General features: G+C 43.7%; 1 protein-coding gene across 3 annotated transcripts in view; it reads right to left on the bottom strand.

Moving 5' to 3' along the window:
• The window catches only part of clcn5b (Cl-/H+ antiporter 5b), a 185494-nt gene that overhangs the window by 141382 nt on the left and 29613 nt on the right, over window positions 1–14499 (bottom strand). The gene's annotated exons all lie outside the window — the stretch shown is intronic.

Here is a 14499-nt window from a genome sequence, read left to right on the forward strand (position 1 = left end):
GTTCTTCAGTTGTCGGATGGCCTTTTCAACCTCATGCCGGGCTGGGGTTGTGCTGAGATGATGGCGGGTAGCATGCTGCGGGATGGAGTTGAGAACACTTGCATCGAAGACAAAGTCTCGGTTAAGGAGATCTTTGAAGTGTTCCTTCCAGCGGGCACTGACTGCCTCGCAGTCCTTGATGAATACCTCTCCATTCTTGGCCCGCAGTGGGGCAGGGCCTTGGGTGCTTGGGCCATAGATGATCTTGACTGCGCTAAAGAATCCACGCACGTCGTGGTTGTCGGCTAGCTGCTGGATCTCCTGCGCGTTCTCCACCCACCATCTGTTCTTTAGCACTGCTTGCATAGAGGATAAATGCCTCTAGTACCTCTAATATTGTGAGGTCAAATTACATTCTACATGTAAGGAATAGTGCAATGGCTCAGTGAGATTAACCAATGCATAACTGAGCTGTTCAGTGCAGGAAGGTCGTAGGTTCGATCTCTGGACTGCTCTGAGTTAAGCTAACCTGAATTGGGGCAACAGTAGGGATAGTAAAATTGGCCTCAGCTAGCCTGGTTTAGGTTGGGGACAAATTAGCCAAGGCTCCCACTCTCAACTGCTGTCCAATGACTTCTGCTGGAAGTGCATGTGTGGATACCAGATGAGAAAAGGCTCTGCAATTATGAGCTTTGGGGTTAAATAGCTACTGCCACTTATCCTCTAGGCTCACACATGAATACTTGAGCGAGGTACCAGATAGTCACTCATACCAATGGAAGGGGGGCAGGGGGGAAAGTGTAACTCAGCACAGACAAGTGGAGTGAATCTGGGAGCTCCCCGGTCTGTCTAACTCAGTACACCACATGGAGTAGTTACCCAGTAAGCCTTCCAGGAGCCTGAGATTTATTCCATTTTGAGCCTTTGTCTGGCAGACAATGACAAGCTGCATTCCAAGGCAACAATATCTAGACTGAAGGATTAATGATCAACAGAACCAGTGCATCTCAAAATTAAGTGATAATTCACAGTTGATTACTGGGTAACACAATCAGTATCATTTTTTTTTAATGTATGTAAAAATAAAGATTATGGATGGAACTGGAGTCATTTTTTCCCCTACTGTCAAGTTCCAATTATGTTACAGGTGTTTTTGAGGCATTGAAACTTCTGCTGGTAAATGTAGCTAGAGGCCTGACTAACTGAGATCAGCAAGATTACCGATCAGGATGTGGTCTCGTCCAGTCCACACAGAAATGTAAAGTACCATATCAGGGTTCCATCACCACAACTTTGTTGACTACAACTGGAGTCAAACATCAACAACTTACATTTATATTGAACGAGTTATATATAACCTGTTACTGTATCTTCCTATTCCACCTGCACTTTTGCTGTAGCAAACAACTGAAAATCTACAAACACATTACATTCAGCGCTGCCTTCGTTCATTCTTGGTTAACGAAACTGACCATAAACAAACCAAATGGTAGATTTTCCGATCAGTTATGCCCAATTAACAGGCGTAAAGTAAGCATAACTATTGGGAAGAATTGGCAGAGATCCATTACGACAGGTTTCTACCCATTTAGTGCCCTTCCAGTTTTCCAGTTAAATTGTCTACTGACGCCAAAAGTACCTGACAGTTTACAGCTACTGATATTCAAATTAGGTCTCAATGGCATAATTTAGACATTAATGTGACTTTCCAGCGTTTATACTAGTACAGCACTCGGCCATTTCATTTATTCTTTGCCTCACAGAGTTAGTGTAGTCTAGGTATGACAATGAACCCTGATCATGATCATTTTTACTGGAGAAATATGCAGGATGCCCACTACTCCAGTGCAGTACAGTGGGAGTGCTGCACTGTTGGAGCTTCCACCTTTCGGATGAGATGTTAAACCGAGGCCCCGTCTGCCCTCTCATGTGGACAAAAAAGATTCCATAACACTACTTTGAAGAAGAGCAGTGGTGTTCTCCCCGGAGTCCTGACCAATATTTATCCATCAACCAACATCACTAAAACAGATTATCTGGTCATTAAAACATTGCGGGTTGTGGGACCTTGTGCACAAATTGGCTGCCGTGTTTCCTACGCTTCCGATGACACCCAGGATTGAAATGTTGTGGATCCCAAGAGCTGCTATTGGAGACAGAATAAAACACAATCCTAATCCTACTGGGCTTCCAATGGGCTCCAAAATGACAGGCAACAAACTGCAATAGAAAAATGGTGGTCCTAGATTGTGGATTTACACTTGAGTGCAACTCTCCTGCTGCACAAAGAACCATATATGAACTCCATTGGTTTGCATTAGACTCAAACCCAAGTTCCTCAGGTGAAAGCACAGCATTTTGAAGTCCTACAAAATCAAATTCCAACAAAAATGTGCTCAGGTCAACCTTCTGCAGTACTCAACAGCTGCCTCTAGAAGCTGTGAGAAATACACCATCAAATTTGCAATTAGTCATAAGTTGCCAGTTAACAATGATTATATTGTTCTACTTCTTCGTTTGCCCGCGACAGACTTTTGTTTTTAAAAAATCAAGGGAGGTAGAGACTCTGCTCTCTTCATCTCTACCCTCTAAATTTCAGTTGAATAGTCCATTGGGCTCAATTTCAAAACCGTATGCTCTGTTCTGTGCGTCGTTCCCACAATGACAGTGTGCCCTTTAAACCCTAGTTGGTAGTACTCTTGCCTTCAAGTCAGGGGTCCTGGGTTCAAGCCTCATACCAATGTTCGAGTTTACAATTTAGCACGGCACACCAGTCAAATACTGAGGAAATACTCATTGTCAAGAGTGACGTCCTCTGAATAAGACATTAAACCAAAGACCTTGCTGCCTGTTCTAGTGGGTCAGGTCGATGTTAAAGATTTGTAATAGAATAAGGGGGTTCTCTCAGTATCTGGGCCACAGAAACCACAGAAACCCCACAGTGCAGATAGAGGCCATTTCGGCCCATCGAGCCTGCACCGACACATATCCCACCCCATCCCTGTAACCCCTACACCAACACATATCCCACCCTATCCCCGTAACCCCACGTATTTAACCCGCTAACACTAAGGGTCAATTTATCATAGCCAATCAACCTAACCCGCACATCTTTGGACTGTGGGGGGAAACCGGAGCACCCGGAGGAAACCCACGCAAACACGGGGAGAATGTGCAAACAGTCACCCGAGGCCGGATTCGAACCCGGGTCCCTGGCGCTGTGAGGCAACAGTGCTAACCACTATGCCACCGTGCTGCCAATATTCCTCCCTCAAACAATTACCACCAAAAATAGGTTATCTGATCATGCATTGCATTGCTGTTTGTGGCACTCAGAATAGCTTTCCTGTTTGACTATATAACATTCACTACAGTGTTTCAACACAATATTACATGATATAAATGCAAGTATTATTACAAACCACTTGTGCAACTACTGTTTCTGGGTGAAATTTTGCCTTTCAGAAACTTAATCGCCCCACTCTCCCTCCTAACCAAGGCAGCAGGCAGACATTCTACTCCTAGGTTTCTATCAATGGCACTCTGAATATACATTAGGAGTGGTGTGCCAGCCTGGGCCAGCCCACATTGGTACAGATAATTATTGTCAATTCAGGTGAATGTTAAAGATTTCATAGCACTATGTGGTAAAATCTATTTCCAGAATGTACAAATGACACTAGAGCCTCAGATATTATATCCTGTCTCCATCCTGAATCTACAGTGCAAAACTGGCCTCAAACTGGTACCAGGTCTGACTGATTGGTCTTCAAAGATTTGAAACAACTCAACACATTTTGATTGCCTTAGAGTACTTAGAAAATTGAATCAGGCTTATACCCCAAAATTCCATACAATGGTTACAAACCACCTTAAAGTGAGGTTCTTTCCCTCCTTCCCACCCTAATATAACACCCTAATGTACTCTGGTCAAACAGCAGAATTCCTAGACTTGGAGAATTCAATACCATTATCTGTATGTTGCAAGCATTCTTTATGGAATATAGTTGTACAATCACAATTTGTTATTTGTTGGAGGGTCACCCCAGAATTGTAGGGGATCTGCTCTGTGAAAATTACATTATTCTAGCTTCCATGTTTCTTTAAAGGCAATCAAAAGCTAAAAACAGTGGAACTTGGTGCAACATGTTTGGAATAAAGGAATCCATTATTTAATAACTAAAATGCCCAACAACATTGCGAGAAGGAAATGCAAAATAAATGAAAAGGCGGCCCTTTGGAATAGCCAGAAAACGATTGAAGCTTCTCATGGGAGGAACATAAGTGTGTAACAGATTTTTTTTTCCACTGTATGTTGTAAACATGTTGAGCCAGATTTTGCTGGAGCAGGGCATCTTGTGGCGCGCTCTGTTCGTTAGATTTGTTTGTGCACGTTTAGATTTTAAACTATTTTGCCCACAAAGTTGCTGGAAGTGCGAGCTGATAATGGTGCAGCAAAGGTAACATGGCATTTGGAACCTTTGTGAACAATGGGACAAACAGTCTGTCTCCTTAAACAATGAGGTTAAAGGATTGGCAAATAGACAGAGGAAGGACTGAGAAGGGGGGTAAATTAGAGTGGGTGAATTCAATGCCAAATCAGGTACAGAAAGTGAAATAAAGAGAGGGAAAGAAAGATTGAATTAAGAGAGAGAAAAATGAGAAAGAAAAGTAAGTATTTCTTTTAATTGAAAATTTGACATTTTTAAAATCTCCAAAAACAATCAGGATGGTATGTGACACTCTGAGGGGGGAGGGTGAACAGTCAGAGGTCATTGCCCATATCGGTACCAACGACATGGGCAGAAAGAGGGATGAGGTCCTGCAGGTAGAGTTTAGGGAGCTAGGAGAGAGATTAAAAAGCAGGACCTCAAAAAGGTAGTAATCTCCGGATTACTCCCAGTGCCACGTGCTAGTGAATAGGAGGATAGAACAGATGAATGCATGGCTGGAGAGGTGGTGCAGGAGGGAGGGCTTTAGATTCCTGAGGCATTGGGACCGTTTCTGGGGAAGGTGGGACCTGTACAAGCCGGACGGTTTACACCTCAACAGAGCCGGGACCAATATTCTTGCGGGGAGATTTGTTAGTGCTGTTGGGGAGGGTTTAAACTAACTTGGCAGGGGGATGGGTACCAGCATATAGGAGTAGAAAAGAGGAATAAGGTGCATAGAACAGTGAGTGTGTTGGATAGTACCAGAGAAGATTGTACTAGAGGCGGTAGTAGTACCATATTAGATAGGAGCAGACTAAGAAAGACTACGAAAAGTTCAAAAATGGGTTTAGAATGCATGTACATAAACGCACAAAGTGTGGTGAATAAGGTTGGTGAGCTACAAGCACAATTAGCCGTGTGGCAACATGATGTTGTGGCAATAACGGAAATGTGGCTTAAAAACGGGGAGGACTGGGCACTCAATATTCAAGGGTACAAGGTGTTCAGAAAAGATAGGGAAGGAAAAAAGGGAGGTGGAGTGGCAGTGCCGATTAAGGAAGACATTGTAGTGTTGGAAAGGGAGGATATTCTTGAGGGGACAAGGACAGAATCCATTTGGTTAGAGTGGAGGAGCAAAAAGGGTATGATCACACTTTTGGGGGTATTCTACAGGCCTCCAAATAGTGAGAGGGAGTTGGAGGAGAAAATCTGCAGGGAAATCGCAGAGATATGCAAGAGCTATAGAGTGGTGATATTGGGGGACTTTAATTACCCAAAATATTGACTGGGATAATGCTAGGGTAAAGGGAGAGGGGGAGGAATTTCTGAAATGTGTTCAAGAGAATTTCCTTGACCAGTATGTTCTTGGCCCAACTAGGAAGGAGGCATTGCTGGATCTGGTGTTGGGGAATGAGGTGGGCCAGGTCGACCAAGTGTCTGTGGGAGAACACTTGGGTATGAGTGATCATCGTATCATAAGATTTAGATTAGCAATGGAGAGGAGCAAGGAACAATCTAGAGTGGAACTTCTAAACTGGAATAGGGCTAACTTCAATGGGATGAGAAAGGATCTAGCCAGGGTAAAATGAAACCAAAGACTGAGAGGAAAAACTGTAATGGAACAATGGGTGATCGTTAAGGAGGAGATGTTCCAAGTACAGGCTAGGTACATTCCAACAAGAGGGAAGGGTAAGTGAACCAAAGCAAGGGCTCCTTGGATGACGAGGGAGATAGAGAGGATGATGAAACAAAAGAGGGTGTATGATGAATGTCACGTGAATACTTCAAGGGAGAACCAGACCAAATACAATAAGTTGAGAGGGAAAGTAAAGATGAAAATAAGATTGGCAAAGAGAGAACATGAGAGTAGAATGGCGGTTAATATAAATGGGAACCCAAAAATCTTCTACCGGCATGTAAACAGTAAGTGGGCAGTAAAAGGCAGGGTGGGGCCTATTAGAGGCAAAAAAGGTGATATATGCTTAGAGGCGCAGGGCAAGGCTCGAATACTCAATGAGTACTTTGTATCAGTGTTTACTCTTCTTCTTCTTAGGCAATCCCTTGGAACCAAGGATGACTTGCTTCCACACTCAAAATGAGTTCTCAGGTGACTGACGAGTCCAATGCGGGACCTACAGTCTCTGTCACAGGTGGGGCAGATGGTGGTTGAAGGAGTGGGGTGGGTGGGGTGCTTGGATTGACGTGCGCTCCTTCTGCTGGCTCCCGGCGAAGAGACTCTAGGTGTTCGGCGCCTTCCCAGACGCTTCTCCTCCACTTTGTGCGGTCTTGGGCCAGGGATTCCCAGGTGTCGGTGGGGATGTTGCACTTTTTCAAGGAGGCTTTGAGGGTGTCCTTGAAGCGTTTCCTCTGCCCACCTGGGGCTCTCTTGCTGTGTCGGAGCTCCGAGTAGAGTGCTTGTTTTGGGAGTCTCGTACCGGGCATGCGGACGATGTGGCCCGTCCATCAGAGCTGATCGAGTGGGGTCAAAACTTCGATGCTGAGCGAGAACACTGACATTGGTGCGCCTATCCTGCCAATGGATTTGCAGGATCTTGCGGAAGCAGCGTTGGTGGTACCTCTCCGGTGCTTTAAGGTGCCTGCTGTACATGGTCCATGTCTCTGAAGCATACAGGAGGGCGGGTATCACTACTGCTCTGTAGACCATGAGCTTGGTGCTGGGTTTGAGGTCCTGGTCTGCAAACACTCTCTTCCTCAGGCGACCAAAGGCTGCATTAGCACACTGAAGGCGGTGTTGGACTTAGTCATCGACGTCTGCCCTTGTTGACAGTAAGCTCCCAAGGTATGGAAAGTGGTCCACATTGTCCAAGGCCTCATCATGGATTTTGATAATCAGGGAGCAGTATTGTGTGGCGGGGGCAGGTTGGTAGAGGACTTTTGTCTTACGGATGTTTAGTGTAAGGCCCATGCTCTCGTACGCTTCGGTGAAGGTGTTGACGATGGTTTGGAGTTCGACCTCTGAGTGTGCGCAGACGCAAGCGTCATCTGTATATTGTAATTCGATGACTTTGTATTGGTGTTTACTAAGGAGGTGGATGCTAACAAAATATCGGTAGAAGCAATGGAAGGGGTGAAAATTGATAGACACGATGTACTAGAAAGGCTGGGTATGCTTAGAGTGGACAAGTCGCCTGGTCCAGATGGCTTGCATCCCAGGTTGCTAAGGGAATTGAGGGAGGAGATAGCGGAAGGGCTCGTCATAATTTTCCAATTTCCCTAGATGAAGTGCCTGAGGATTGGAAAGTGGCAAATGTAACACCATTGTTCAAGAAAGGGTGTAAGAACAAACCGAGTAACTACAGGCTGGTCAGTTTAACATCAGTGGTGGGTAAAGTTTTAGAAACAATAATCAAGGAAAAAATTAACAGACATTTGGAGAGCCAACACGGGTTTGTAAAAGGAAGATCGTGTTTGACTAATTTAATTGAATTTTTTCATTAATTAACAGAGAGGATTGATGAAGGGAATGCAATGGATGTTGTCTGTGTGGATTTTCAGAAGGCGTTTGACAAAGTACCACATAGAAGGCTGGTTAACAAAATTGAGGCTCATGGAATAGGTGGATCAGTGGCAGCTTGGATAAGGAATTGGTTTAAGGACAGAAAACAACGAGTTGTGGTAAATGGCTGTTTTTCAGACTGGAGGATGGTAGACAGTGGTGTTCCCAAAGGGTCAGTACTGGGACCACTGCTTATATATAAAATTTGCCGATGACACCAAACTTGGGGTGTGGCAGTGGTGATGATATCAATCGACTGTAACAGGACAGAGAAAGGCTAACAGAATGGGCAGACAAGTGACAGATGGAATTTAATACAGAGAAGTGTGAGGTGATGCATTTTGGCAGAAGGAACAGGGAGAGCCAATATACACTTAATGGCACAGTTTTAAAGAGTGTGCAGGGACAGAGGGACCTGGGAGTTAATGTGCATAGGTCCCTGAAGGTGGCAGGACATATTGAGAGAGTGGTTAACAAAGAATATGGGATCTTGGGCATCATAAATAGAGGTATTGAGTACAAAAGTAGAAAAGCTATGCTGAACCTTTATAATGCGCTGGTTAGGCCACAACTGAAGTATTGCGTCCAGTTCTGGTCACCACACTTTAGGAAGGATGTGAAGGCCCTTGAGAGGGTGAAGAGGAGATTTACCAGAATGGTTCTGGGGATGGGGGATCTTTGCTACAAGGATAGGTTGGAGAAGCTGGATTTGTTTTCACTAGAGCAAAGGAGGTTGAAGGGCGATTTGATGGGTTTGGTTAGGCTAGATAGGGAAAGGCTGTTCCCACTAGTTGATGGTACAAGGACTAGGGGACACAGATTTGAGGTTTTGGGCAAGAGATACAGGAGGGGTGTGAGGAAAAACTTTTTTACGCAGCGAGTGGTGAGGACCTGGAATTCGCTGCCGACGGAAATGGTGGAAGCGGAGGCACTCAATGTTTTCAAGGGGAGACTGGATAGGCACTTGAGGGAAATAAACTTGCAGGGCTATGGGGATAGAGCGGGGAATGGGACTGATTGGATTGCTCTACAGAGAGCTGGCATTGACTCGATGGGCCGAATGGCCTCCTCCTATGACGTTACGACTATGACTATAATTCACAACCTGAAGGAATGAGATTCCACACTTACAATTGCTTACTTTCACTCAAAGTTCCTGGCAACTTTTCCCACAATGCAGAATGTGCGCAACTGTTCCGAGATAACACATGGTATGACATAGGTAAACTGCAACGCAATCCTACAATAGCTAAACATTTCGCCTAAATCCCAAACTCAGAAGGGCATCACCTATACCACCACAATGGCATCTGCATTTTCTGTAAAGCAGTATTGGTGCCAATTTTGCATTGTGGATTCAGGGTGGAAATGGCATAGAATACCAGAGGCTTAGACATCATTGCTGTATCAAGAAAATAAATTCAGATCTAGGAATGAAAAACAACGGTGGGGTGGTTATCCGGGCTTTAATCCAAATTAAGATTTTTATGCTGCAACTTTTTTGTGTGTGTGTGTACATTACTTCGCTTTTCCTGATTTCCATGGGCCACACACCACCTATGTGCACGAAGGCTGGGGGGGGGGGGGCAACCTGCTCCCAATCTCCTGTAAATAGGTTTTTAGGTGCCACTAGGAAATGTATGATAGAGACTGGGGAGGACTCTCCCAGTTTTCTCTTCATCTCCTGTAAGGATGGGCTGAGCTTTTGTTCAACTCCTCTCTACTACAATTGAGCAAAGTGGAAGGTTAAATCCAGATCCCCACCACATCTTGGCAGTGTATAACGTTGCTGCACTACATCTGCCACTGCACCACCCACACAACTGCAGTTGGTTAAAAATGATTAGCTTTTAGGCACAATGCTGCATGTTTAATCCAGACAAACACATTTTAGATATCAAAAGTCCCAATGTCAATTCACTGGTAGGTAAAAGGTGCATTTGAAAAGTCATGTGAATAAAAATGGCAGCCATTACACTCACCAAACACAGGAGTAAAGAATAAAATTCCTAATAGATTACTGTTGATCCAGACAATCACACAAGCCTAACAAAAACATATGTAAAATGAATAAATAGTTTGTGTTAAGAGCTGGCAGATAGCAACAGATCGTCAGTAGCGATCCACCTTCAGGGGTTTCTAGATTTGAACAATTATAAAGAAATTACAATAGTTAGCAATTTACCAAATGGTTTAAAGCCTGATTAAAATGGAAGGAGGGAAAGCAAATAAACAGAATTTGAAAGACAAGCAACTTAATTTTGATTCTGCTTCCTTTACTAACAGTACAGCAAAGTGGACTTACAACAACCAGTCACAGCTGCTTTTAAAGGAGATGCTTGCAACTAAAAAGATATACAGTAGTTGTAGTGCAGACTACTTTAAATAGTTTTCTTTGTGTGGATGAAAATCCCTTTACCGCCCAAAAATAATAAATCCAGAGAGAATGCATTTGGAGCTTTTTTCTGCAAGTTATCTCCCCTTCCCTCCTCCTCTCCTCTCTTGCTAGAGTATGATCCCACAGCTTCCAGGCACAGGTACCTTGTTGAAATGCCCTTACCATTCCCTTCATCAAAACTTCCCCGATTTCCCTATCCCACTGAAATCTCAGCCCACCAACCACTTCTCCGATCCCTACTCACTGCCACCAAATTCTCTGAAACCCTTAACTTAACTTCCTCCCCCCGTTCATTTTCAAACCTGTCAGACTTCCCATCACATAACTTTCTCATATTACTGTACGAGCTTCACCCACCAACCCCACCCCCCACAAAATTTGGGATCATCTGCAAAATTGTGACACCAAACCTCTCATTTGTAAGTCCAAATCATTTACATATATGATGAACAGTGGTCCCAGCATGGATCCCTGCGGGACACCACTTTCTGGCAGTCTGAGAAACTTCCGTTAACTTTTATCCTCTGTTTTCTAGCCATCTTTCAATCCATTCTGCTACCCACCCCCTGACTCCATATGCATTGATTTTTGTCACGAGTCTCTTATATGGCACCTTATTGTAGGCTGAGTGTTTATGTATATCACAACAACAAAAACAACTTGCATTTATATAGCACCTCTAATGTAATAAAACATCCCAAGGCGCGTCACAGGAGCAAAATCAGTCAAAAATTGATAGAGTCAAAGGGGGGAATATTAGGACAGGTGGGTCCTAAAGCTTGGTCAAAGAGGTAGGTTTTAAGGAGTAGAGAGAAGTGGAGAGGTTTAGTGAGGGAATTCCAGAGCTTAGGGCCGAGATGGCTGGAGGTATGGCCACCAATGATGTGGCAAATGGAGTGGGGATGCACAGAATTCTTGGAGGGTTGTAGGGCTGGAGAAGGTTACAGAACTAGGAAGGGGTGAGGCCATGAAGGGATTTGAACATGAAGAGGAGAATTTTAAAATCGAGGCATGGATGCACCGGGAACCAATGTAGGTCAGCGAGCACAGGGATGATGGATGAACAGGACTGTGCGCAGGTTTATATGAGCAGGAGAGCTGCTGAATTGCCCTCATCTACTCTTTCTGTTTAGTTCTTCAAAGAATTCAGTAAGGTTGGTTAAAGATGATCTTCCTTTTAGAAATTCATGCTGATTTTTTTTTTTTAAATCAGAGTCTCTGTTTCTAGATGTTTTGTTATCTGATCTTTTAGCAAAAATTCTCATATCTTTCCCACCACTGGCATTAAGCTAACTGGTGTATAGTTCCCTGGATTAGTTCCCTCTCCCTTTTTGAAGATAGGTACTACAATTGATGTTTGCCAGTCTTCCGGCGCTATTTTCAGATCATCTCTGGCCACGGGGGAGGGGATTGGAGCACAGCTAACGTAGTACCATTATTCAAGAAGGGTAGTAGGGATAAACTAGGGAATTACAGGCCAGTGAGCCGAACATCAGTGGTAGGGAAATTATTGGAAAAAATTCTGAGAGACAGAATTAGCCTCCACTTGGAGAGGCAAGGATTAATCAAGAATAGTCAGCATGGCTTCGTCAGGGGGAAATCATGTCTAACCAATCTGATTGAATTTTGAGGGGGTGACTAGGTGTGTGGATGAGGGTAGTGCAGTTGATGTAGTCTACATGGACTTCAGTAAAGCTTTTGACAAAGTCCCACATGGGAGACTGGTCAAGAAGATAAGAGCCCATGGGATCCAGGGCAATTTGGCACATTGGATCCAAAATTGGCTTAGTGGCAGGAGGCAGAGGGTGATGGTCGAAGGTTGTTTTTGTGACTGGAAGCCTGCGTCCAGTGGTGTACCACAGGGATCGGTGCTGGGTCCTTTGCTGTTTGTAGTGTACATTAATGGTTTAGATATGAATGTAGGAGGTATGATCAGTAAGTTTGCAGATGACACTAAAATTGGTGGAGTGGTAAATAGCGAGGAGGGAAGCCTCAGGCTACAGGATGATATAGATGGGTTGGTTAGATGGGCAGAACAGTGGCAAATGGAATTTAACCCTGAAAAGTGTGAGGTGATGCATTTTGGGAGGACTAACAAGGCAAGAGAATACACAATGAATGGTAGGACCCTAGGAAGGACAGAGGATCAGAGGGACCTTGGTGTGCATGTACATAGATCCCTGAAGGCAGAAGGACAGGTAGATAAGGTGGTTAAAAAAGGTATATGGGATACTTGCCTTCATTAGCCGAGGCATAGAATATAAGAGCAGGGAGGTTATGGTGGAGCTGTACAAAACGCTAGTTAGGCCACAGCTGGAATACTGTGTGCAGTTCTGGTCGCCACACTACAGGAAGGATGTGATTGCATTGGAGAGGGTGCAGAGGAGATTCACCAGGATGTTATCTGGGCTGGAGCTCTTCAGCTATGAAGAGAGACTGGACAGGCTGGGGTTGTTTTCCTTAGAGCAGACAAGGTTGAGGGGGGACCTGATTGAGGTGTACAAAATTATGAGGAGCATAAATAGGATAGATAGAAAGGAACTTTTCCCCTTAGTAGAGGGGTCAATAACAAGGGGGCATAGTTTCAAGGTAAGGGGCAGGAGGTTTAGAGGGGATTTCAGGAAAAACTTTTTCACCCAGAGGGTGGTTGGAATCTGGAACTCACTGCCTGAAAGGGTGGTAGAGGCAGGAACCCTCGCAACATTCAAGAAGCATTTAGATGAGCACTTGAAACGCCATAGCATACAAGGCTACGAACCAAGTGCTGGAAAATGGGATTAGAATAGACAGGGCTTGATGGCTGGCGCAGACACGATGGGCCTCTTTCTGTGCTGTATAACTCTATGTCTCTATAGAATTTTTTTTTTTATGGGGATACCGATGCCTCTGTTATCTCCTTACTAGTTTCTTTGAGTAGCTGTGGGTATAATCCCATTTGGACCCAGGGTCTTGTCCTCATTATCTTAAACTTTATTGTATTATATTATGATCACTACGCCCTTGCGGTTCCCTCATACTTACTTCTCTTATCTGCTCTGGTTCAATTCCCATTACTAGGTCTAGCAGCACTTCCTCTCTTGTTGGGCTTCTTACATTTTGAGTCAGAAAAGAATCTTGCACACTGTAAAAACTTCCACCTTTCACTCCCCTCTTCCTGCCCGTTTATTTGGGGGTAGTTGAAATCTCTCATGATATGACTTTTTTTATTCATTTCATACATTTGCCTACTCATTCCTCCCTCCACTTCCATTCCACTATTTGGTGGTCTGTAGCATACTCCTACTAGTGTGACTGCTCCCTTCCTACCCTTCATCTTAAACCATATGGATTTGGTTTCTATCTCTGTTAATTATGACCTTTTTTACTACTGCATTATGTTATTTTGAATTAACACAGCTACCCTGTCACCCTTTCTTCCTTCCTATCATTATTTAATTACATTATCGCCTGCAATATCTGTCAATCCTGTTTAGTCTGCAGCCATGTTTCTCTTATTACTATTAGATCTATTTCCTCACTTCTTGTACTCTATTCCACAAGCTGTTAGTACAAACAAGTTACTATAAGATCCAACACAAGTTGCATATTCACACAGACAAGACCTCTCAAATCTAGGACATGACTTAAATACCACGCAAGAGATATTTTACTGCTCAGCAAAAATTTCAGAGAGTGAAGTGCTTTTTAAATAGATTTGAATCTGGAGTTAAAGCTGCCACAGCAGATTTCTTGCGCAGAGGATGCAAGTAAAATTTTAACATCACATTCTGAATATATCAATCGTTCTATTAAAATACTGCAAGAACCAAACAGGCCACAAACTTGATTCAGAAATTATGGTTTTATCACCAGAACATGTAATTTATTGCAATGAGTGATTATTTACTCCGATCTGCCCAGAAGTTGGCATTTTCCAGGAATTGTTGCAAATGCTTTGGCTAGTACCACACATCAATCACTATAGTGCAATTCTGTAAAGTCAGGCTATTAGTCAGAAAAAAAACAATTTAAAAGCATGGTCATGTGGCTGAGCTAAAGCAGGTGGGTAATTGCTTAGATACAGCACTAATCACAAACACATGATCTCCATTCGGACACGGTTCAAGGAAACCTAGTAGGAAGTATTCGCATCAGAGACAGAATATTCCTTAGAGGGAATTTTAAAATATATA

The sequence above is a fragment of the Somniosus microcephalus genome, chromosome 1 (genome assembly GCF_052327205.1).
Source record: "Somniosus microcephalus isolate GS21.2 chromosome 1, FLI_Smic_1.0, whole genome shotgun sequence".
NCBI lineage: Eukaryota > Metazoa > Chordata > Chondrichthyes > Squaliformes > Somniosidae > Somniosus > Somniosus microcephalus.